This window comes from Hyperolius riggenbachi, chromosome 6 (assembly GCF_040937935.1).
Source record: "Hyperolius riggenbachi isolate aHypRig1 chromosome 6, aHypRig1.pri, whole genome shotgun sequence".
NCBI classification, from domain to species: Eukaryota; Metazoa; Chordata; class Amphibia; order Anura; family Hyperoliidae; genus Hyperolius; species Hyperolius riggenbachi.
The window spans coordinates 230,801,165-230,825,879 of NC_090651.1; positions in this window are offsets into that span (position 1 = coordinate 230,801,165).

Below are 24,715 nucleotides of genomic sequence, written 5' to 3' on the forward strand. Positions count from 1 at the left end.
GGAGGGGTAAGTAGATCTACTCTCATCAAGATGTCCTATGTCACGTTCTACTGCTCGTATAAATGTCCTAAGTCCGGCATTAGTTGTCAGGGGGGGAAACCTAACCGACCTACATCGAAACTGTTTATTAAGTTGGATATACACGGGACCACCGTGCTGGTCTGAATTAGTTGGAATTATGGGCGATAATGCCTGTGAGCTGTTAGAAACGCTATCAGTTTGGCCTTCAGAGAACAAAGCCTCAAGGTCCCGCAGCGCGGCTAGATCCTCTTCCGTGAGGACCGTGTCCGCCAGATCATCACTAGGCTGAACAGGTTGTCGAGAGCATGGTCCACCGCGGAAGGATCTGAACAACAGCTTGCGACAAAACAGCTGCAAATCTACAATAAATTGAAATTTATCAATCTTCTGCACTGGGCAGAAACCCAGGCCGTGACTCAAGAGTGATTTCACTGAGTTCGGTATACTTGAGCCGGTCAAATTGATCACTTGCAGATCTCCCGCGGTGGACCCCGCCCCCCGACCAGTCGCCGCACTGATCGAGGCCTCCCTCCCTAAAGGCCCATCTGATCTAAAAAAGCCACTGAGGCTGAAGATGAGGATGATGAACCCCCTCCATTGGTACCTTTGCTCGATCCACATGCTACACCCGCTCCCTCACTTGTGTCTGAGTCTTCTATATCTGTTTTTTGCGACTTCTTCACTTTATTTCTCTTGCTGTCTGAATCCAATGACCTAAGTGGATACCTGGGTTTTTTCTGTTCTTTTGGATCTCTATTGCCAAGTACGGTTGCTGAACCCTCACCTGCTGCAGACGAATCCGATTCTCCGCTCGCTGGGACAGGTCTGGGAACTTGTTTTGGCGGTTTACCTTTGGGACGTGGTGTCCTAGGTTTATTGTCCCATCTATAAGCAGTCCCAATTTTATATGCTAACCTGTCACTATTGATTTTGTGATCCTTTGAGATCACAAGCTCACGGTTATATTTCTTGATGTGAGTTTTTAATGACTCATTTCTTTTTTTATACAGAGGATCTGCTGAGTATTCACTTAATTCTGTTGTAATTTTCCCAATTTCTGCCTCGACCTCATCCAGCTCGGATTCGTCTAATTCAGCAAGTAGAGTAAGGCACACCTGTGCACAGTTGTCAAAATTAGACTCCCACCGTCTTTTAAAGTCAGGAGTAATATTTTTCCGATATGGGAAGACCTGGAATCTAAGCCATGAAGGGGAAAAGTGGTCATCAGTGTATTGTTTGGTGTATTTTATATTCCACCATAGTCGAGACTTACGCTCGTATAATCGTTCTAATTTTCTAAAACCTGAATTTACAGTCTGCTGCGCCCCCCTGCTCCCCGCCGTCAAGGCACAATCACTCTCCACCTCGGAGACAATGCTCTCCCACTCCAACATATTAACCTCTCAAGAATCAGATAACCACCACTATCCCAGCAGTGCTGAAAGGGAGGCACTGCTATAACCTATAAAAATAGGTATCCAACTCCAAACGGGAAAAAGTGGGGAAACTGAAGTTAATACTCTAACCAAAATTGGGTACCTGTATACACAATACAATCACACGTGTCAGGAGAGGTATATAAACTACAGGTGATCCCAAAGTATTCAAGTTCAAAGCTAATTTGAATAGAAAAATCTATATAAATCTTTAATTGTAGAATAAAGTGTCACAATAACAATATATAAAACATTAAAAACATGAGGAAATGGCCATCCCACCACACATACAACCAACTCACACAGCACATATATACAGCCGGCCACACAAACTGATCAAAATGTTAGTTAGCTTGCAAGCAATTAGTATGCTGAATAATAGATGGAAGTAAACAGTAACAAGCTGGAGCAGATGTATAGAGCACAAATTGCTCTCCTGTCTGTGGAGACATGCACTCCAGGTCTGATCAATTCATGAAGGCAGAAAGCCGCAGCAGCAATGGTAGCAACAGTGGCAAATAACGAATCAGGTTATGAACACAGTCTTGGCAGCAAAGACCTGTGTGGAGACATCTCACCCATCCGGCATGTCAATAGGCAGGATCATACTCATATGTAGAGACCAGGGATGAAGCCCGATTCTGGATGTGTCCGTAGGTGGCTGCTGGCTTAGCTCCTATGTGTCCCATGGATCGATGTATCGAACTGCAAGGACCACAGTGTGGACTCTAGTTCTGGTGCAGGCAAGTCTCTGTGCGGTGGTCGCAAGGGATAGCGGCTAGGATGGAACTGTACTGGTGTGGCTGCAACCCGTGGTGCATGTGCACATGTCACCTGGCTGGTCAGACGGGGAGCCAGTGGGAAGAGCGTGGCGGGATGGCGTCTCCTCCAAGGCCACAGCCCTTACTAGTTTCGCCGAGTGTCCGGCATCATCAGAAGGCGTGTCCTCGACTCTACCCCTCACATGTTCAAATGTGGGGAAGGAACCAATCAGGCGCCGGGAGCGGGGAGCGGCATCCAGAAGCGGCGCGCGCAGTCAGGGGGAGGAAGCAAAGCAATCCGCCCCTACACACGTCACCGCTGAGCACCGCCCCCGCATCACACGGGACCTCAGGAATACACTTACATACACACAACACAGTCAGCAGCATCTACACAGACCGCAGAAGAACGCCTTGAAAACGTCTCAACAACAAGCAGAGAATAGAGGTACCAGAAGCGGCATAATTGGGGAGGCATGGTGCATCCAGGCACACACATATGTCTTGCACTGGATGCATATACGTGCCTAAACGCTAACGCGTTAAAAGACAAAAGATATGTGTTAATGCTTCAATATGTTTGGACAGGGAGTAGGCAACGTACTCATCAAGGTCAGAGGTGAATCGCGCCGGTGGTAAGTGGACGAGTTAGGGGGAACAAGGGGGAGGCAGCAGACCGCAAAGCATCGCCTAAGATCCTTTTGATATGTGTATGTGCAACAAATATGCAGTCATAAATGTTAAACTTTTTTATCTGATCTGCATACTCTCCTTTACTCCTAGCTCCCATCAGTGGTTTAGAAAGTGTTAGGCCTGGAAGCCACTACGGGTGCTTTGTGGGAAAGCCCCCACAATATGCCAAATCAGGGGAGTATCAAACAGCAAAGAGAGCTAAAGCAGGCACACTATAGGCTCTAGCGAAGAGAGTAAGACTCAAAACAGGTGTCAAACTACTTTAATCACCCCCACCGCAGTAAGCGTGTACCCCGCTGCAAATTAAGGGTTTTTATGAAGATGGTGCCTGCTTTACCTCCCATTGCTGTTTGACATTTAGATTCAAGTGAGTGCATGTCTCCTGATTGCCTTTGCAGGCCATCTGCTGGCATCTGGTGCTAGTCTTTGCTTCCTCATACCTCGAACTGGGGAAGTAAGGCAATTTCCAGAGCGGTCACGATTTGGCTACAGAAGCAATCACTCCAGGATTGCACCCAAAATGCTGTATTCCCAGGTTTTAGGGACAAAGGATTAGTCTCACAGTCAAGCAAGTAGCATATTTAATGCTGTCTCCATAACGTTCTTTTTCCAACTTTCTTTTAAATGTAAAAGTTTGGCTCACAATATTAAAAATGATCAGGCCTGGGAGTGTGGATAAGGTGAGTGTTCCTACAGGAAAGAAAAAAAAAATAGGCAAGATACCTAAAACGTCCTCGGAATGCAGCACAACTCCATTTCATGCATCACTTGCGAGACAAAGCCAATTCTTCAAGGAATATGAACTCTCACCACAGAAACACATGAATTAGAGCCATTCTGGATCCCAAGAGGCTCAGTAAGATTTTCTTTTATAAAGGAATTTCACAAAGTGCCAAATAACTAGTGCTCCTGAGAAAATATTACTGTATATTTATTAAAGTTTCAGAAATTGATGATGTCCTTTAGGAGTAATGTGTCCATTAATATTTGGAAAACAGGCAGTTCTGACTAACTTTAAAATACTTTTTTTGTGAGCGTGGCTTACTCTGTCTAACTTACAAATATCTACTTTATTTATAAAGTATGCCACCTACAGGTTTTTTTTTACTTACCAGGGAGGACGAGGCCAGAAGGGGCGGGCATGTGTGCGCACGTGGCGGTAGTGCACGCACGGACGCACGCGCAAGGCGTGTGTTCGTTTTTAAACGGGCTAAGGTCACTAGTTTATACATAATTCTTGTAAAAATGAACTACAATTACATTATTTTCACTGGAGTTCCTCTTTAAGTCCTATATGCATGTTGAATTCACATTGCCCTTTACAATGGTTATTCAATCATTAGGATGACATTTCAAGGAGCAAGTGCTGTAGACATGCTACTTCAGCAACACTGTCAATGGAGAGGGGAGGAGTGATGTCAGGGTGGCACGTGAGTGAGTGGCCAAGAATGTACTAATGGCGGATCACTAAGTGAGAAGCAACAAACCAGTCATTGCTCAGATGCATACCGCATGTGGGTATGTGATATGTGTTTATGTGTCTTCTTGTGTTTGTCTGGGTCTCCCTTGGGCATTCCAGTTTCATCCCCAAAACATAATATAAGTTATTTTTTACCCAAAATTGACCTTAAAGGATACTCGAGGTGACATGTGATATGATGATAGACATGGGTATGTACAGTGTCTAGCACACAAATAACTATGCTGTGTTCCTTTTTTTCTTTCTCTGCCTGAAAAATCAGGTATGTAAGTGGCTGACTCAGTCCTGACTGGAAGTGACTACAATGTGACCTGCACTGATAAGAAATTCCAACTATGACTATTTTCCTAGCAGAAAATGGCTTCTGAAAGCAGGGAAGAGATAAAAAGGGTTAATAATTCATATATTTTAGCTCTGGCATACTAATGTGTCATTGAGCAAAAACAATAAAACAGTAAGTGGATGTAAACATAAAATAAAACTGTGGAATATCTGAAAAAGTCATTTTTAGGAGAACAAAGATAGATACAATTGTTTATTTAATTTGTTTATTTTCGCCTCGGGTATCCTTTAAAGGAAACCTGAGATGGACGGGATAGACAAAAATATATATACCTGGGGCTTCCTCTAGCCCCCTCCAGAAAGATCTCTCCCTCGCTGTCCTCCTGCACTGCCTGGACCCTCCGCAATTCTCCCTGAAATTCCTCTGGTCTGGGGAGTACTGCGCTAGCACTGCCTGGCTGCTCGCATGCACCCATCGTGCTCCCATTGCCGGGAGCGTTCTGCGCGTGCACAACCAAACGAGCGTGACAGGGGAGGGCGCGCGGCTGGACTGCGCAGACTGGCCCCAACTGAAGGTCTTTCCAGGGTGAACTGCGGAGGATCCAGACGGTGCAGGAGGACAGCGAGGGGACAATCAGCCTGGAGAGGGCTGCAGAAAGCCCCAGGTATGTATAATTTTTTCTATCCAGCCCATCTCAGGTTTCCTTTAAGGCCAATTTTGGGTAAAAGCAATTAACTTATCCATATGTTTTGGGGGTGAGACTGGAGAGCCCAAGGGAAAGCCAGACAAACACAGGAAGAACACATACCCTTTATGCAGATAGTATCCTGCCTGAGATTCAAAGCTGGTACTACTAATCTATAGCTGCAAGGCAAAAGTGATGCTCACTAAGCCACCATAATGCTGTAATGGAACAGTGTTTGTACACAACAGGCAGTCAAAAGGGTAGCAGACAGTAAAAAAGGGCCCCAGCACCTAGTGGATGAAAGGGCGCCTCCATAGACTCTAATGCCTTAATCGTTAATATGGTGCCCAAAGCAAAAAATAGCCTGATATATATCATTAGCAACATTAGAAATTAAAGTTTTTAAAATATATTATCATTTTAGAAACTTGCAATGTTATAGTTTTTGTCATATTATTTTGTTTATATATGTACAGATTTTATGTTATCAAATATATTATCCTTTCTATGTGTTTAAGGGTGTTTGTGCAGTGGGAGTGGTTAGGGTTAGGCACCACTGGGGGGGTGGGTAGGGTTACGCACCACCTGGGTGGGGGTTAGGCGACACGGGGGATGGTTAGGGTTAGGCAACACCAGGGGTTGGTTAGGGTTAAGGATCACCAGGGGGGTTAGGATTAGGGACCACCGGGGGGCTTAGGGTTAGGCACCACCATGGGGAGTGGTTAGGGTTCGGCACGACCAGGGGAGTGAATAGGTTTAGGCACCAACAGGGGAGGGTTCTGTGTGAGAGTAGGGTTAGTTTAAGCTATATTGTTGAATTATGTAGTGATTTTTAAAGTTAATATATTTTAATTTTCATCTCCCGTCTGTTTTAAAACGGAATTTATTGTTAACAAAATTAGTTAACAATGTTTATCGTTATTGCTATTTCGTTACCCAGCAGCACCAATTTGTTGTCCAGCCGGGCCCTATTTTCCTGACACCTTTTTTTTCATGCACCCGTCAAAAGGGTATCACATCTCTTCAAGGGAACCAAATCCGTACTGCATTATAGCTTTATTATTCATAGAGAGGAGTTTGGAGTTGATGAAGCATAATTATGAGTACACTTATCCTTTAGATGTAAGATTTTTACAAAAACCCTTATACCCTTATAAAACTGCACTATGAATAAGTATTTTAAATATAAATGTTTTTCTGCTACAATCATAGCGTCTCTTGAAGTGAACAAAGGCGTAGAAATGTTTTTACCGACTGCCTGTCGAAACACACATGAATTGGAAACTGCCAAAGCAACAACACTGTAACATCTGTTTTACACAAACTGTCAGGCTTTTTGGGGGTTGTCAGCAAAGAAACAGAAAGGCATGAAAGCACTGGAAGGCATTAATTAAATCTGAGGACACCAGCCTTTCAGGACTATGATGATCTGCCATTCTACACAACTCAAAGCTCAGTTTGGAAGCGGATAGCCAAGAAGCTACTGGGAAAGAGAGGAGCTAGCGGGCTGTGACTGGAATATTACTGGGCAGCCTTGCGTTCTGGAACTGGAGAACCTAAAGAGAGTTCTTCATTATGGAGGTATGACATGTTATTTAATGGGCCCTAAGAAATACCTGATGAGTATCGTGGTTATAAAGAACAGTGCATCAGGCTTCAAATTGAGAAGACTCTTAGGCCTCATTTAAAGTGTAACTCCAGCCACAAAAATAGGACAGTGATGCTTTCAGTGTGACTAGACTGAAATCTAACAGCGTATTATTAAAGCAAACCTGAAGCCAATTTTAAATTAAAAAACACAGATACTTACTTATGGAGGAATGGCTCTGGGTCTGATAGAAACTTCCCATTCCTCTTACAGTCCCCTCATTGCAGCGCTGTCACCCCCGACGTTAAAGTGACACTGAAGTGAAAAAAAAAACTTATGAGATAATTAATTGAATGCATTTTGTACGGATAAATAATAGAACATTAGTAGCAAAGGAAAGAGTCTCATATTTTTATTTTCAGTTATATAGCTTTTTTGTTATAACATTGCATCATTCTATCATATTTACAATTACAAACCACATGCTGTATTTTAAACTATGAAACAGAGCAGAGCTAATATTGACCCTTCGAACTCCCCTGCAGTAAAAGCTTATCTGAAGCAGTGTGTCACTGTTTCTGTGATGAATAAGTGCTTCAGAAAATATCACTGTCTCTGAACAAACTTAGTCGGAGAGCTCAGAGAAGCTCTTTTGCATAGATAACAAGTTAAGTTTCTTAACTCTTCCTGTACTGGAAACAATATGAGACTCTGTTCTTTGCTTCTAATGTTCTATTTCTTAGCTGTACTACACATACAACTCATTAAATCATACGTTTAATTTCTCTTCAGATTCCCTTTAACAGTATCTGACCCATGGGTCGAGTACTCCTCTGTGCCACTGCGGGAGGCTTCAAGAGCCCGAATGCCCCTGAAGACGGGCAGCTTCATACTGCTCCTCGGTGAGTGTGCTCTCACGCAGGTGCAGTATGGAGCCGCCCATCTTCGGGGGCACTCGGGCTCCCAAAGCTTCCTGCAGCAGGAGATTTGAACGGGGGTGACAGCACTGGAACAAGGGGATTGTGAAAGGAACTAAAAGGCTCTATAGGACCCAGAACCTTCCCTCTCCATAGATGAGTATCAGTTGTTTTTTTATCTAAAAAACGTCAGGTTTGCTGTAATAAACATAAATAAACAAGTCAACCTTGCATATAAGTCGACCCCCCAAAATGTGACCCTCTTAAGCTGGAATTTTTATTGACTCAAGTATAAGCCTACCCAACAAAGTTAATGACTGCACTTGGGGACCAGGAGGGGTTAGTAATTGCATAAGGTATTGTAGCCTTTAACGCCTCCTGGTCGCCAAGTGCTGCAGTTATCCACTCCCCCTCCTTAGTAAGCGCTTTAGCCCAGTCTCTTTCTCCATGCCATTTCATGTTAATTGTTGTGGCCAGGATTTTCAGACCTGTGTTTCCTTGTCATTTCGTTTATCAAGAAAGTGTCTCACAAGTTGCAACAAATGGGAATGTCATTAATAGTACGCACATTACTCAGTGTGCGTTACAGCCTATTAAACCTTCCCATATCAAAAGTAAGCTATACAAGTTAGTGCTTTTCTAAGCAAAAGGCGATGGTAGAGGCAGGGATGGATTTGTGGAAAGGTCGAATAGGCCCGTTCCTAGGGCGGAGCCAAGGAAGGGGCGGGTTGACAAGCAGTCAACCAATGTCCCAACAGCTGCCGACACCATTCCTCACAAAAATGTTGTGCATTTGTTTGCAGCCACCCCTGCTTTGCTCTGCACACAGAAGCATTGCTTGTGTGTGTGCAGCAGCAGCGGCTATAGACAGGAACAGTGCGCCCGGCAGCTTTATTAATTTGAGGATGACAGGAGCAGTGGCTGTATCGCTGCAGCCCTGCCGCTGTCATTGTGTAAAAGTCACAAGTTAAGGCTGCCCCGCCCCCATTTCCTCCCCTCTGCTTGTGCCCGGGCCATGTAACGCTAGCAAGAGGAGGTCTGTGTTTTGCAGACACAAATGTGTGAGGAGTCTCAACTCCTCCCCTCTTTTTCACATGGCTGAACCTGCAGGGATGGTAGTTGCCGGTCCACCGAGCCCTGGGCTCACATAAGGGAGTGAGAGAGCAGAGCACGTCCTGATTCAGTGGAGGAGGCACCCAGGACAGTGTAAGTTAAAGATGCACTGTGTATTTTAAACAAGTAAGCTTAGAAAAAAAACCAAAAAACAACACAAACAGGATTTACACATTCCTGGGGTTTCTTCCAGCCCCCACCCCATAGAGTTCTTGCCCCTCAGCTCCTAATACCTCCTGTTATATTGCTGTCACCCCTCTTAAAAAGCTGCTACTGGGCACAATCACAGCTATGGTGCATGCAATATTCTGTGTGCACAGCACCAGTGCTGCTCGTAATGGAAAAATCTACGCTTACGGATCATTACGCGTAATTTTACGCTATTACGCATTACGCAATTACGGTTACGGCGTAGGAAATTATCTACGGTACATCACTGTAATTACGCGTAAACTTACGCAATTACGCGTAAGGATACCGTAATGAAGGCGCTTACACTACGATGTTACGCGTAGTGCCGTAATACCCATTAATGCGTATTTTTTGACGCATGCGGACGATATGTACGCAATAGCCGTCAATGTGACAGTTATTGCGTACATATCATTCGTATGCGTCAAAACGTACGCTTATACTGAAGGGCGGGAGAAGATACTATAGGTTGCTTAGGATGTTGACTGATTGGCTACTCTTAGAAAAGGGGAGTTTTTACGTTAGTAATTACGCGTAAAATTACGCGTAAGTGTTCGTAAAATTACGCATGCCTAGCAATTACGGTAGACAGTGTAATTACGATACCACTTACGGTCTTACGCGTAAATAATTACGTGTAAGACCGTAAGTTACGCGTAACGCTTACGCGTAAATTTACATTGAATTACGATGCGTAATTTCGGCCCAGCACTGCACAGCACCTCCTCAATCATGCTCCCAGCACAGCAGCCACAACAAGTAATGTTTTGTGCGTGCACAATTTTGAATATTTATGAACGATGCATGTGCAGAATGCTCTGGACCACGGTTGCCTTGCCGCTTGGAAGCATAATGGAGGAGAGTGCGTGCACCATAGCTGCAACTGAGAACAGTCGCAGCGTTTTAAGTGTTGCTACAGCAGATGAAGAGAAATGTAAAGGAACTGGGGGGCCAGAAGCAGTATTCCTCCCCTGCAGCTGGAAGAAGCCCTAAGTATTTGTAAATACTGTTTTGGTTTATTTCATTTAGATCACATTTTTTGGAATTGTGCGGTGGTGTTTTTTATTCTTTGAATCAGACTTGACCCTGAGATGAATAATAAACAAGATTTACACATACTCAGGCTCCCTTCAACCCCCTCTGCACCGATCGCTCCCACGCAATCATCCTCCACCTTCTACCAATAGCAGGCCCATAACTTTGTACAGTCGGCTGGGAGCATTCTGTGCCTGCGCAGTAGTACTGCTCAGACGCAGAGTACTTCCAGCGATGGGGTGCGCGCAGTGCCCCCCCCCCCACCCCCACTTGCCAAGCTATCAGGTCTGCTAACGGGAGAATGAGGAGGACAGCGGCGTGGGAGCGATTGGTGCGGAGGGGGCTGAAGGAAGCCCCAGGCATGTATAAAACTTATTATTATTCATCTCAGGATCACTTTTTAACTTTGCACTTTTACTTACCTGGGGCTTCTTCCAGCTCCCCATAGTTGTGAGGTCCCACAACATTCTCTGGTCCCCCTCCATTCTCCCACTGGCAGCTCTGTAAGTTTGGCACTCTGACTGCACAGGCACGGTCCCATTTACACTCCCTTCTCAAGTATGCCCCCAGTCCATCCTGGTCCTTTCACCCACACTGTGGCCCCCAGTTCTGGTCCTCCCGTCCCCCTAAAGCAGGGGTGGGAGGGGTTCATTTGGTTACCTGTACTGAGGGAATGCTGTCATCTGGCTACCCATACTGCTTCCCAAGACCCTGTTCTTCCTTCCCTGTGTGTACAAGCACAACTGTACTGGGTGTGTGCAAGAAAATGCCCAATAGCACAAGCAGCTTGTGCAAAGAGGAAAAGGCCATACACAAGTGGCTTTGTGCTACTGGGCATGTACAAACCATGTAACGAATATGACAAGTACAATTGGGCTTGTACACAGAGGAAAGTGCAGCCTCGAGGAAGAAGAAGGTTCCGAGCAGCAGTGGCGGGGTCTGAATATGCTCAGGGGGTCCCAGCACTGGAACAGTGGGCCCCAGGAGGATCTACTGTGGTAAATATCTAATTTTTATGTTGCTTCCGGTTCACTTTAAGGCTATATATTTTTGAGGAAAAAGTGTGTGTAAGTTGAGGGATGGGGTTAGTTGAGATGTTGTTAGTCAGATTGGTCCAGGAGCGGATGGTGACAGTGGGCCTTGGGTGGTAAAAAGTAGAAATCCGACCCTGGGTAGAGGGTGGGTTATAAAGCATGCTGGCCATTGCCGCTTGCTCTGCAAACACTGAGAGAGAGGTGGGCCCCCACCCCCTCAGATATGTGGCAGAAATTTAGTTCCGACTTGAGTAGAAGTCGACCCCCATACTTTTATTTAGTGAGTCAGACCTAAATTTCGAGATGAGTGGAGTATATACGATACTTCAAAAAAACAATTGAAAATTTCTGCATCTAGGCAGTATACAGTATTGTCCTACCTGTTTTGTTTTTGTCTACATCTTTTCTTTTTTTTGTCATTTATGGGCATTACCATATTGCTTGGTATTTCAATAGTACGTACTGCGGTTTAGTAAACTCCAGTATGTTCTTTCTAACAGCAAGTGGATAATCTAATATATAGGTAAACAATACCACTAACCGGCTGGTAGTGATTTGTAGATTTAAGTGGCAGGCAGGTGCTGATTGGGATATTATGGTGACACAAAGAATTTAGGCAGGCAGTGACACAAAGAACTTAGTGAAACAGAGCAACTGATTGAGTCTGGAGGCAGGCAGTACATGACAACTAGTTACAGATAGTGGGTTGACAAGTACTGGGTGATTAATAGTGATGCACAGATAGCAATTGTAAGTGGGTGACAAGAAGTGAGGTGCAGGGATGCTCGGATGTGCCTCATCCACGAATTCGGAAATCCGCGTGGTTGCAAAAAAAAATCCGCATTCGGCCCCGCCGCATGCGGATTTTCGTCCGCGTCCACGCAACCACGCGGATTTTTTCCCGTGAATGGCGTAATCACGCGCGGATTCACGCCCGGAGGCGGATTTTCTTTTAATGTTAATAACAAAGCCCCCATACATGCTACAGTCCCCCAAATAGCATGGATTATCGAGGTGATAAGGGGCAACATAACTTCAACATAAAAAATTCCCCCCAAAAATTTTTTTCTAGAGAAAATGGATTTTAAAGTGAAATCAACACTTTAAATGGGGCTATTAATTGGTAATAAGTGGTTTTAAAAAGGGATATACGCGTTAAGACAAGACAAGACAAGACAAATAACATTTATATTGCGCTTTTCTCCTTGCGGACTCAAAGCGCCAAGCAGTCAAAGAGGTGAAGGCGAGTTCCAATGGCACTTGGCGGCGAAGGTACCGCTGGAGGAGGATGAGTGGCTGACGGCAAAAAGGCTCCAGAGAGGTTTTTGTAATTTTTTTTTTTTTTTTTTTTTTTTTTGCAGCAATTAGCAATGACATTGCAGCAGAGTTGTCAGTGGACACGGGCAGTGTGAACGCAGAGTGCAGTGGTGGTAGCGACTGAGTCAGGAGAAGGTCTATGCGGGCGGTCAGTTCAGCAGCACAGAAGGACCACGGCAACATACTGGTAGTAGTAGTAGCAGCACAGCGTCATAGTGCTGGCCAAAAAATTAAATGCACCCGGCGACCCGGGCAGTGTGAACGCAGAGTGTAGTAGTACCGACTGAGTCAGGAGGACAAAGCGGGCGGTCAGTTCAGCAGCAGCAGCACAGTAGTAGTAGCACAGCGTCATAGTGCTGGCCAAAAAATTAAATGCACCCGGCGACCCGGGCAGTGTGAACGCAGAGTGTAGTAGCGACTGAGTCAGGAGGACAAAGCGGGCGGTCAGTTCAGCAGCAGCAGCACAGTAGTAGTAGCACAGCGTCATAGTGCTGGCCAAAAAATTAAATGCACCCGGCGACCCGGGCAGTGTGAACGCAGAGTGTAGTAGCGACTGAGTCAGGAGGACAAAGCGGGCGGTCAGTTCAGCAGCAGCAGCACAGTAGTAGTAGCACAGCGTCATAGTGCTGGCCAAAAAATTAAATGCACCCGGCGACCCGGGCAGTGTGAACGCAGAGTGTAGTAGCGACTGAGTCAGGAGGACAAAGCGGGCGGTCAGTTCAGCAACAGCAGCACAGTAGTAGTAGCACAGCGTCATAGTGCTGGCCAAAAAATTAAATGCACCCGGCGACCCGGGCAGTGTGAACGCAGAGTGTAGTAGCGACTAAGTCAGGACTCAGGAGGACAAAACGGGCGGTCAGTTCAGCAGCAGCAGCACAGTAGTAGTAGCACAGCGTCATAGTGCTGGCCAAAAAATTAAATGCACCCGGCGACCCGGGCAGTGTGAACGCAGAGTGTAGTAGCGACTGAGTCAGGAGGACAAAGCGGGCGGTCAGTTCAGCAGCTCAGAAAGAGGACCATGGCAACTTACTGGTAGTAGTACCATAACACCAAAAAATTAACCAAGGTAGGCACTAGGCAGGTAGTAAATGTCTTTATAAAGGCAGGCATAGTTAACAACAGCACATGCAGCAGCCACTTCATGTCCCCCTGTGTCCGACAATAGGGGCCAGGAACTCACCTTCCACCCAAGCCTGGTTGATTTTCAGGAAGGTGAGTTTGTCCACAGAGGCGTGGGAGAGCCGAGAGCGCTTCTCTGTGACCACGCCACCGGCCGCACTAAAGCATCTCTCTGAGAGGACACTGGAAGGAGGGCAGGATAGGAGTTCCAGGGCGTACTGGGAAAGCTCGCTCCAGATGTCCAGTCTCTTGACCCAGTACTCCAAGGGGTCCACGGGGCTGTCGGTGTCATTGAGCCCGCTGGATGACCCCATATAGTCAGACACCATGGTGGTCAGTCGTTGCTTGTGCTGGTTGGTGGTGGATGCTGTGGCGGGCACCTCTGTTCTGGGCTGCTGCACTGCATACAGGCTCTTGCTTAGGCTCTTCAGGTCTCCGGGGCGCCAGTTGCTGCTGCTGCTGCTGGTGGTTGTTGTTGTGCTGCTAGTGGCAATGGCAGGCACCTCTTGCTGGCTTGGCAGAGCAGTTACAGTGGGGGTGGAAGGCTGGGGGAATGCTTCCAGTAGTCTGCGCACAAGGGCCTCCTTCAACTCCCTTGTGCGTTGCTCGGTGGTGGATGGCGTCATTAAGTCTCCCAGCTTCCCCTTCAGACGGGGATCAAGCATCAAGGTAATCCAGATGTCCTCCCTTGAACGCATCTGGATCACCCGGGGGTCCCTGCAAAGGCAGCGCAACATGTGCACAGCCATGGGAAACAAGTGGGCCCTGCCAGCAAGATCTTCCTCGTCCTCGCCATTGTCCCATAACGCATGCCTGTCCTCTTCCTGTGCCATGTCGTTGTCCTCCTCAAACCGCCATCCACGTACAACGCCTGCTGCACTCTGCTCCTCCTCCTCCTCCTCATTCAGGTTAGGGACCTCCAACTCTTCCACTACCTGCTGTGAGCCCTCCTCTGAGCTGGACTGTGCTGCCATCTGCTCCTGTTCTTCCAACTGCCTCAGGGCTTCATCCCCACGCTCAATTAAATTGTCCATTGCCTGCTCCAGTAGACAAACCAAGGGCACCCACTGGCACACAGAGGCCCGCTCCTCACTGACCATCTTGGTTGCCTCCAGGAAGGGACTCAGCACCAGGCATACTTGCTGCATCAGTGTCCACTGAGTGGCAGTAATCATGGGGACTTGCTGGTTGCTGGGGACACTTGGGTCTAGCATGTAGGCCCTAAGAGCCAGCCTGTGCTGACACAGCCGCTCCAACATGGCCAGAGTCGAATTCCAGCGAACTGGCATGTCAATGATCATCCGGTGTTGTGGCCTTCCATACTGCTGCTGTAAGGTGGACAAGAGTGCAGAGGCAGTGGCTGACAGGCGGAAAAAGCGTACCACCACCCGGGCATCCTGCAGCAGCTCGCTCAGCCCCTGGTAGGTGCGCAAGAAGCGCTGCACCACAAGATTGAGCACGTGGGCCAAGCAGGGGATGTGCAGGAGGTTTCCCTGCTGCACTGCTGCCACCAGGTTGGCCCCGTTATCGGCTGCCACATATCCCACTTCCAGGCCTCTGGGGGTCAGCCACCTCCGCTCCTGCTTCCTGAGGGTGGCCAGGACGTTGGTGGCCGTAAGCCTCTCCTTCCCCAGGGTCACCAATTTTAAAAGGGCTTGGCAGTGCCGAGGCTTGGCGCTGCTGCTGCCGAGGCGGGCTTGCTTTCCGGGTGCTGAGGGAGTGTCGTGACAGGACCCTTCTGCATCCCCCCTGATCCCGCGTGGTGGCACCACTAGCTGGGCTGATGCGCTCTTGTCCTCCCTCCCTTCCATCAGTGTCACCCAGTGGGCCGTAAAGGACAGGTAGCGACCTGTCCCAAATCTGCTACTCCACGAGTCCATGGTCACGTGGACCCGCTTGCCCACAGAGTAGTCCAGGGAACGGGCCACGTTTTCCACCGCAAACTTGTGGAGTGCTGGGATCGCGCTCCTGCTGAAATAGTGGCGACTGGGGACTTGCCACTCGGGGATGCCAAATTGGAGCAGCGTCCGCATGGCGCTCCCCTCCTGCACCAGGGAGTAGGGAAGCAGCTGTGATGCCATGGCCCGGGCCAGCAAGCCATTTAGTTTGCAGATCCGCCTGTGGCTTGGAGGCAGAGGCTTGGTCAGACCCTGAAAGGTGTCGCTCAGCAGGGTCTGACGACGCTGGGATGCAGGGGAGACAGAGGAGAGAGACGAACACTGGCTGCCAGCCTCAATGTCTGTGTCCTGAGCAGCCGAGGTGGAAGAGCGCTTGCGTGCTACTACTGCTGCTGCTGTGGGGGATTCATGACCCTGAGGGAGGGAGGATGCTGCTGCGCTGGTGGGCCTTCTGCTCTCAGGAACCCCTGCCAGCAGTGCCTGCTTCCTCTTAAAGTCCGCATACTCGCGGCAGTGGCGGCTTCTCAGGTGGCCCTGGAGGGATGAGGTACCCATCTTGCTCAGACTTTTCCCACGGCTCAATCTTTTGCTGCATAACCTGCACACCGCATACCTTTTGTCATCAGTACATTCCTCAAAGCAATCCCACACTGGTGACTTTAATTTACTGCGGCCCCCACTAGCAGAGGGTGCAGCGGAGCAATGTGTGGTAGTAGTTGCCGGGGGTTGCATGGTGGTGGTGCCGGCTTAAGCAGTGTCCTGTCTACTTCCTCCACGCCCACTGCTGCCGATGCCCCTGCCCCTGCCTGACATATGGCGATATCCTTGCCTAGGCCGAGGTGACTCGTCATCCTGCTCTGACCATTCTTCCACGGACTCAGCAGGCTGCACATAGTTAGGGTCCACAACGTCATCATCAGCAGCATCATCATAATCCAGCTCTTCCTCTGACTCCCCCGCCTCCTCTTCTGTCACTACATCCCCAGACACAGACCCCTCTTCTTCATCACCAGAACTCAACAACGCTTGTGATTGTGGCCCGATCTCAATCTCTGCCACATCAGTCCCCAGTAAGTCCTGTGCTTCTTGCATCAGCAGGTTCCCAGATGCCGGACTGAGGGACAGAACGCTGTCATCCTGGGAGGGCTGCTGACCAGTGGGTGCTGGGGTGGATGTCACAACAAGCGTGGGATGTTGGCTGCTGCTGCTACTGCTTGGAGTGGTGCTCACAGTAGAGGTCTGGGAGGAAGTCATGATGTCCATGAGTACGTCAGGTTCCATTTGCTCAACCACCACACGGGGACCAGAAACTTTAAAATATTTGGACAATGGCGTCCGCTGACTCGGCCCAGGCTTTGCTGCCCCCTTTTCTGCTGCATCACGACCACGTACAGCTGGGCGTCCTCTCCCTGGACGTGGAGCAGTCCCAGAAGTGGCTGAGGCAATTGAACTCCCTTTCCTCTCACCCCGCGAAACCCTGCCAGACATGTTGCTAGTAATGAATCACTGGATGCAGTGGGCACAGTACAAGGTCACTGAAGGATGCAGTGGGCACAGCACAAGGTCACTGAAGGATGCAGTGGCCACAGTACAAGGTCACTGAAGGATGCAGTGGGCACAGCAGTGGGCACTGGATATACAACTAGGTCACTGAAGGATGCAGTGGCCACAGTACAAGGTCACTGAATGATGCAGTGGGCACAGCAGTGGGCACTGGATATACAACTAGGTCACTGAAGGATGCAGTGGGCACACAAGGATGTCACACTGTGTAATGAGATGCTCATATGCCAGCGAGCGAGCGAGCAGTGGGCACTGGGCACGGCACAAGGTCACTGACAGAATAATTGAACAGCGCTGGCAGAGAGTGGCGGCGCCGGCGGTGTGACTGGCTGCCTGCAAATAGTACAAGTGTATAACTGTCACTGGAATATACAAGTGAAGGGGATGAGTGGGAATCGATCCGCGCGCATGTGCGGACGAGAGGTGACGAGCCGGCATCGAGCCACTCGATTACGGCGCCTAAACGTGCCGTGTATGCCCAGCATTAGCATGGAAATCTAAAGTATGTATGCATGTCCTAAGGATGTTGCTGGCCTAAGAGGTCCACCAGGATAGATTGCCTATTTTGAAAGAACTTCAAAGCAAGTTCCCACAGAGTTGTGTTGCTCATTCATCCACACAAACCCTTCTCTACAGAGCAGTGCAACCTGCTTGGCTGGGAGCAGAGCAGAAAAAGCCCTTTGCTGATTGTTTTTGCTGAGAAATATCTGTACCAGGTTTTACTGTAGTCACATGGAGGCAGAAGTGACAATGCACATCTAAGGTTTCAAGATTTATAGAGGAGAGTAAGTGGATTACAAGGTGCAATATTACGGTGTGAGAGTGGCAGTTATGTGCTGAGGCCCTAGGTTAGCGGTAGGGAACCTTGGCTCTCTAGCTGTGATAAAACTACCAGTCCCAGCATGCATTTGCCTTTATTATTCATGACTGTGTCTGTCAGACTCCTGCAATGCATTGTGGGACTTGTAGTTCCTTAACAGCTGGAGAGCCAAGGTTCCCTACCCCTGTGTAGTGATGACGGTAATCTGCTAATTATGATTAAGCAAAATTTTGCAAAATTTTTCACAATTACGGTCTTACATAATTATGATTCGGACATCCAATTGATTTTGCGTAATTACATGAAATTTTGCCTAATTTCTGCATGCCAACTTTATCGGTTAATAGCATGCAGGCTATAGTCGCCAAAATTGCTATGTATGTTGTGAACAAGTCAAAAAAAGACCTTGCAGTTTTTGAGATAATGGATTTTAAAAATGCAAAGGAAAAATTGTTTTTAAACCATAATTTTTCTGAGTTTAAAAACCATATATTACAATTAAATATTATGATTATGTGAATTTCATGCTCATCTCTAGTCCTAGGAAAATTTGTTTAATAGAGGACATTGTCACTTAAAGAAGAAGCTGGTATGAACTCATAATGGCCTCACCTGCAGTAGCTTGGTTTAGAAAAATTCCTCCAACTGAACATTGATTAGTTGATGCAGATGTGTGTGATTTGTGCATTGCGGTTACTCTTTGCTCTAGTTGATACAGTATGGCAGATTATGAGTTAGGATCCTGTGATCACATAAATGAGATTAGGCCCCTGCCACTTGGCTAGGTTTCATTTCAAATATTATTTTATCTCTGACATGAAGACTTTCTTCTCGCCTGCTATTCCCCCGCTTATTAGACACACTATTAGCCTCACATTATGTGCATGTCTTGTCTTCTTTTGATTCACACCATTTAAATCTTTGCTGTACATGAAAAGGAAAGTAAATATTTCATTATACAGTTCTCAAGATAAACTTTAACAAGATGTAAAATATTTAACCCGGAAAAAAAAGATTATACATAGAGGAGCTGCTTAGAGTACAAGATTCTCTGGGCACACATGAATTTTCATTACACCGATGGCTTACTTTCCTTCAGAAAGGAGCTGCAGAAGACTGGAGGATTTTTAAAGCGTAACTCTCTCTCTCTCTCTCTCTCTCTCTCTCTCTCTCTCTCTCTCTCTCTCTCTAGCTATCTATATATATATATATCATATTTTTGAAATATAAGACACACTCTTTGTTCCCCAAAACTGGAGGGAAAGAGTGGGTGTACCTTCAGAGCTGGATTTACCATATGGCACTGTAGGCAAGTGCCTACAGGTGGCTGATAATTGAAAGGTGGCTCACTCCCCTCCCTGAATTCCTCCCTCCCTATGCATGAGTCCTTATGAGCGTGTAAATGAAAGGTTACTCACCCTGCTCTTGGCATTCCTCTGTTGAGGTCTCCATTCAGTCAGGAGCACCTCTAGCTACATAATACTGGGTTCCTCTAGCTACTTAATACGTGGGGGCACATCTAGATACTTAATATTGAGGGTACTTCTGGCTACCTAATACTAAGGTGCACCTGTAGCTAAAGTACCTATGAAGGGCAAGGGAAGTAAGGAAGACGTGACAGCTGGGACAGCCAACACAGTTGCGGTGCAGCTTGCTTGGGGGTTTGTAGGTTTATGGAGGGCAAAGTCTAAAGTTCCAGGATAGGTTCCTGTGAGGTAAATATGGGTCTGTGCACCTTATATAATGAATATACAGTAAATGTTGTGCAGTGTACGCAGGGAAGCCCTTACCGCATCCAGTGCCGCGCTCCTCTCCCAACTTGCTCTGGTCCAGCTTCTCCAGGTGTTCCTCTTCTCCTCCAGCATCTTCTGATATAGCTGTACACAGCTGCCATCTCCTGCTGTACAGCTCCAGGTTCTCCGTTCTGCATGGGCTCCGTACTTCCTCATTGGTTCAGCTTTCTGTAACACCAGCAGTGTACATGCTAGATGGGTAAGAGCTGAATTGTTAGTATAGTGTAGCTTAGTTGGGAGGGCATAAGGGGGTTAGTGTAGTGTACAGTCTATTCTAGTCTAGTGTAGTGTGTAGTGTATAGTGTAGTCTAGTGTAGTGTAGTGTAACTGGTAGGGGAAGCATGGATAGTGTAGTGTAGCTGGTCAGTGTAGCTAGTTAGGTAGACTAGCTTAGAAACAGTGTGTGTGTGTGTGTGTGGGGGGGGGGGGGGGGCATAAGATGCCCCTGAACTATAGACACAACTAGGTTTGGTATTTTTCCTTTTTCTAAGATTTGTTACCTCCAAACCTAGGTGCATCTTACATTCTGGAGTGTTGTATATTCCGAAAAATATGGTATATGTACATTCTGATACTTAAATAAGCTACCAGGAGAGCAGACCTCTTCCATCTTCTCCCTGCCTCCCCTCTAAACACAGCTTTCCTTAGTGCTTCCACTGATAATCACTGTAGAGTGGTACAGTAGAGTAGAGCAGAGGAGATTTGCCTGCAGCAGTGCTGTTGGGTCCATTCTAATTCACAATGTGACTTCCACTTACACACAGCACTGTAAATCTCCTAATGTTCCTGCAAGTCACGTGGTGTGCAAGCACCGGCGTACATACCGGGGATGCGACCCCCTCAGCCGCAGGGGGGCCCGGGGCTGCTCTGGGGCCCACTCACTGTGCGTGGGGGGAGCGCTGCTCTGGACCCCCCAGCAAGGTGCTCAACTGGCCGCAGCGTCTAATAGACGCTGCGCCAGTTCATTCCCCGTAGCTCCGCTCCAGCAGCCTGCTTAGTCTCCGGCAGGCAGAGCAGGGCTACGGCAAGATGGCCGCCGAAGAAGCCCTACACTGGAGACTATTTGTGTCTCTAGTACAGGGCTTCGGCAGCCATCTTGCCGTAGCCCTGCACTCTGCCTGTCAGCGCGGGAGATGTGTTGCAGGAGGACTCGGGGAGCTGCGAGCCAGATACCGGGAGAGGAGAAGACTTCTGTCAGGTAAGTGAATTGTTTTTTTTTCACAGGTGCATTTTTTTTTCTGGTGTCTGCTGCACACATTATGATTTTCTGGTGTCTGCTGCACACATTATGATTTTCTGGTGTCTGCTGCCCACATTACGATTTTCTGGTCACTGCTGCCCACATTACGATTTTCTGGTCATCACTGCTGCCCACATTGCGATTTTCAGGTGTCTGACTGCCCACATTACGATTTTCTGGTCACTGCTGCCCACATTACGATTTTCTGGTCACTGCTGCCCACATTACGATTTTCTGGTCACTGCTGCCCACATTGCGATTTTCTGGTGTCTGCTGCCCACATTACGATTTTCTGGTCATTGCTGCCCACATTACGATTGTCTGGTAACTGCTGCCCACATTACGATTTTCTGGTCACTGCTGCCCACATTGCGATTTTCTGGTCACTGCTGCCCACATTACGATTGTCTGGTAACTGCTGCCCACATTACGATTTTCTGGTCACTGCTGCCCACATTACGATTTTCTGGTGTCTGCTGCCCACATTACGATTTTCTGGTCACTGCTGCCCACATTGCGATTTTCTGGTGACTGCTGCCCACATTAGGATTTTCAGGTGTCTGCTGCCCACATTACGATTTTCTGGTCACTGCTGCCCACATTACGATTGTCTGGTAACTGCTGCCCACATTACGATTTTCTGGTCACTGCTGCCCACATTACGATTTTCTGGTGTCTGCTGCCCACATTATGATTTTCTGGTCACTGCTGCCCACATTGCGATTTTCTGGTGTCTGCTGCCCACATTGCGATTTTCTGGTGTCTGCTGCCCACATTGCGATTTTCTGGTGTCTGCTGCCCACATTACGATTTTCAGGTGTCTGCTACCCACATTACGATTTTCTGGTCACTGCTGCCCTCATTGCGATTTTCTGGTCACTGCTGCCCACATTGCGATTTTCTGGTGTCTGCTGCCCACATTACGATTTTCTGGTCACTGCTGCCCACATTACGATTGTCTGGTAACTGCTGCCCACATTACGATTTTCTGGTCACTGCTGCCCAGTGCCCACATTACGATTTTCTGGTGTCTGCTGCCCACATTACGATTTTCTGGTCACTGCTGCCCACATTACGATTTTCTGGTCACTGCTGCCCTCATTGCGATTTTCTGGTCACTGCTGCCCACATTGCAATTTTCTGGTGTCTGCTGCCCACATTACGATTTTCTGGTCACTGCTGCCCACATTACGATTGTCTGGTAACTGCTGCCCACATTACGATTTTCTGGTCACTGCTGCCCAGTGCCCACATTACGATTTTCTGGTGTCTGCTGCCCACATTACGATTTTCTGGTCACTGCTGCCCACATTGCGATTTTCTGGTGACTGCTGCCCACATTAGGATTTTCAGGTGTCTGCTGCCCACATTACGATTTTCTGGTCACTGCTGCCCACATTACGATTGTCTGGTAACTGCTGCCCACATTACGATTTTCTGGTCACTGCTGCCCACATTATGATTTTCTGGTCACTGCTGCCCACATTACGATTTTCTGGTCACTGCTGCCCACATTACGATTTTCTGGTCACTGCTGCCCACATTGCGATTTTCTGGTGTCTGCTGCCCACATTATGATTTTCTGGTGTCTGCTGCCCACATTACGATTTTCTGGTCACTGCTGCCCACATTACGATTTTCTGGTCATCACTGCTGCCCACATTGCGATTTTCAGGTGTCTGACTGCCCACATTACGATTTTCTGGTGTCTGCTGCCCACATTACGATTTTCTGGTGTCTGCTGCCCACATTGCGATTTTCTGGTGACTGCTGCCCACATTAGGATTTTCAGGTGTCTGCTGCCCACATTACGATTTTCTGGTCACTGCTGCCCACATTACGATTGTCTGGTAACTGCTGCCCACATTACGATTTTCTGGTCACTGCTGCCCACATTACGATTTTCTGGTGTCTGCTGCCCACATTACGATTTTCTGGTCACTGCTGCCCACATTGCGATTTTCTGGTGACTGCTGCCCACATTAGGATTTTCAGGTGTCTGCTGCCCACATTACGATTTTCTGGTCACTGCTGCCCACATTACGATTGTCTGGTAACTGCTGCCCACATTACGATTTTCTGGTCACTGCTGCCCACATTACGATTTTCTGGTGTCTGCTGCCCACATTATGATTTTCTGGTCACTGCTGCCCACATTGCGATTTTCTGGTGTCTGCTGCCCACATTGCGATTTTCTGGTGTCTGCTGCCCACATTGCGATTTTCTGGTGTCTGCTGCCCACATTACGATTTTCAGGTGTCTGCTACCCACATTACGATTTTCTGGTCACTGCTGCCCTCATTGCGATTTTCTGGTCACTGCTGCCCACATTGCGATTTTCTGGTGTCTGCTGCCCACATTACGATTTTCTGGTCACTGCTGCCCACATTACGATTGTCTGGTAACTGCTGCCCACATTACGATTTTCTGGTCACTGCTGCCCAGTGCCCACATTACGATTTTCTGGTGTCTGCTGCCCACATTACGATTTTCTGGTCACTGCTGCCCACATTGCGATTTTCTGGTGACTGCTGCCCACATTAGGATTTTCAGGTGTCTGCTGCCCACATTACGATTTTCTGGTCACTGCTGCCCACATTACGATTGTCTGGTAACTGCTGCCCACATTACGATTTTCTGGTCACTGCTGCCCACATTATGATTTTCTGGTCACTGCTGCCCACATTACGATTTTCTGGTCACTGCTGCCCACATTACGATTTTCTGGTCACTGCTGCCCACATTGCGATTTTCTGGTGTCTGCTGCCCACATTATGATTTTCTGGTGTCTGCTGCCCACATTACGATTTTCTGGTCACTGCTGCCCACATTACGATTTTCTGGTCATCACTGCTGCCCACATTGCGATTTTCAGGTGTCTGACTGCCCACATTACGATTTTCTGGTCACTGCTGCCCACATTACGATTTTTTGGTCACTGCTGCCCACATTGCGATTTTCTGGTGTCTGCTGCCCACATTACGATTTTCTGGTCATTGCTGCCCACATTACGATTGTCTGGTAACTGCTGCCCACACTACGATTTTCTGGTCACTGCTGCCCACATTGCGATTTTCTGGTCACTGCTGCCCACATTACGATTGTCTGGTAACTGCTGCCCACATTACGATTTTCTGATCACTGCTGCCCACATTACGATTTTCTGGTGTCTGCTGCCCACATTACGATTTTCTGGTCACTGCTGCCCACATTGCGATTTTCTGGTGACTTCTGCCCACATTAGGATTTTCAGGTGTCTGCTGCCCACATTACGATTTTCTGGTCACTGCTGCCCACATTACGATTGTCTGGTAACTGCTGCCCACATTACGATTTTCTGGTCACTGCTGCCCACATTACGATTTTCTGGTGTCTGCTGCCCACATTACGATTTTCTGGTCACTGCTGCCCACATTGCGATTTTCTGGTGTCTGCTGCCCACATTGCGATTTTCTGGTGTCTGCTGCCCACATTGCGATTTTCTGGTGTCTGCTGCCCACATTACGATTTTCAGGTGTCTGCTACCCACATTACGATTTTCTGGTCACTGCTGCCCTCATTGCGATTTTCTGGTCACTGCTGCCCACATTGCGATTTTCTGGTGTCTGCTGCCCACATTACGATTTTCTGGTCACTGCTGCCCACATTACGATTGTCTGGTAACTGCTGCCCACATTACGATTTTCTGGTCACTGCTGCCCAGTGCCCACATTACGATTTTCTGGTG